The sequence below is a fragment of the Anolis carolinensis genome, unplaced genomic scaffold (genome assembly GCF_035594765.1).
Source record: "Anolis carolinensis isolate JA03-04 unplaced genomic scaffold, rAnoCar3.1.pri scaffold_10, whole genome shotgun sequence".
NCBI classification, from domain to species: Eukaryota; Metazoa; Chordata; class Lepidosauria; order Squamata; family Dactyloidae; genus Anolis; species Anolis carolinensis.
The window spans coordinates 21,663,053-21,665,290 of record NW_026943821.1 but is presented as its reverse complement, the minus strand read 5'-3'; positions in this window follow the sequence as shown (position 1 = coordinate 21,665,290).

The following is a 2,238-nucleotide window of genomic DNA, read 5'->3' as shown; positions in this document are numbered from 1 at the left end:
TATGTATGATTTCCCTCGATCCAGACACTATTTGATTGACGCAGCCCAGAATTGCAACAGAGCTCCCTGAAACTGGCAGAGAGGAAATTGGTTTCTGTGTGCGGATGATTAGATGGGAAGCCCTAGATGGTGCATAAAGGTGCCACAAAGGATTACATTGAAGTATGAGGGTTGAATGAAAAGTAATGCCTCCACCTTCGTAACTCCGTAACAAATGGCAGTCCTGGTATGCGGCAGGTACTGGCTTGTTCAGTAGACTCTCCTCTACAGTTACAGTAGAGTCTCACTTATCCAACATAAATGGGCCGGCAGAACATTGGATAAGCGAATATCTTGGATAATAAGGAGGGATTAAGGAAAAGCCTATTAAACATCAAATTAGGTTATGATTTTACAAATTAAGCACTAAAACATCATGTTTAACAACAAATTTGACAGAAAAAGTAGTTCAATACGCAGTAATGCTATGTAGTAATTACTGTATTTGCGAATTTAGCACCAAATATCACGATTTATTGAAAACATTGACTACAAAAATGCGTTGGATAATCCAGAACATTGGATAAGCGAGTGTTGGATAAGTGAGACTCTACTATAGTTCCATTTGGCGGGAAGCCTTAGCATTGAACGATTGTGTTGTTAAAGTGCAAAGTGTGGAACCCTGCGCAAATGGTCAGTCAATGCCACTTACCGTATATACTCGAGTATAAGCTGACCCAAATATAAGCCGAGACACCTAATTTTACCACAAAAAAACTGGGAAAACATTGACTCCAGTATAAGCCAAGATACCAATAAAATTACAGTATATACTCGGGTATAAGCTGACCCGAATATAAGCCGAGGCACCTAATTTTACCACAAAAAAACTGGGAAAACATGGACTCCAGTATAAGTTGAGATACCAATAAAATTACCGTATATACTCGAGTATAAGCTGACCCGAATATAAGCCGAGGCACCTAATTTTACCACAAAAAAACTGGGAAAACATTGACTCCAGTATAAGCCGAGATACCAATAAAATTACCGTATATACTCGAGTATAAGCTGACCCGAATATAAGCCGAGGCACCTAATTTTACCACAAAAAAACTGGGAAAACATTGACTTCAGTATAAGCCGAGAGTGGTAAATTTCAAAAATAAGAATAGATACCAATAAAATGACATTAATTGAGGCATCAGTAGGTAAATGTTTTTGAATATTTACATAAAGCTCAAATTTAAGATAAGACGGTCCAACTCTGATCAACTCAAATCATTATTCTCATCTTCTTCAATGGAAAAGTGTTTATGTATCCTTTTAATAATAATAGAGTAAAATAATACAGTAGAGTCTCACTTATCCAAGTCTCGCTTATCCAAGCCTCTGGATTATCCAAGCAATTTTTGTAGTCAATGTTTTCAATATATCATGATATTTTGGTGCTAAATTCGTAAATACAGAAATTACAACATAACATTACTGTGTATTGAACTACTTTTTCTGTCAAATTTGTTGTATAACATGATGTTTTGGTGCTTAATTTGCAAAATCATAACCTAATTTGATGTTTAATAGGCTTTTCCTTAATCCCTCCTTATTATCCAAGATATTCGCTTATCCAAGCTTCTGCCGGCCCGTTTAGCTTGGATAAGTGAGACTCTACTGTATTTACAAATTTAGCACCAAAACATCACAATGTATTGAAAAGATTGACTACAAAAACATTGACTACTACCTCACAATGTATAGTTTGCATGTTCTGTTTTATCCTGCTTGCATCCTACTTTTAAGTGTTGGATTTTATGGTGTTTTGTATAGATGTCTGTTTGATGTTGTTGTTTCTATATATGCATACTAGCTGTGCCCGGCCACGCTTTGCTGTGGCGTTGTCTGGTGGTGTCTGTATTTTATAGGCAGTGTGGAAGAGGCCTAAGTGAGGCCTAACTTTGCCTGTCCCCTGGGCTGAGTGGGTTGCTAGGAGACCAAGTGGGCAGAGCTTAGCCTTCTAACTGGCAGAAATTGGATAAAAACTATTATTCCTCTCCCTCTAATTAGGACTTTATTTTTCTTTTCTTTTTGTTGTATCAACGTAGAGGCGTGGATAAGGGGTTGTGCTGCCAATTTTCGAGGTTGTGGGGTGTTTAGTTTTGTTGTTTTGTCGGTCGCCAGGATTCCATCACTCTTTTATATATATAGATGACCATTGGTCGGAGCATTAATAAATTGATTGATCCATGATCTAAAAGGCCG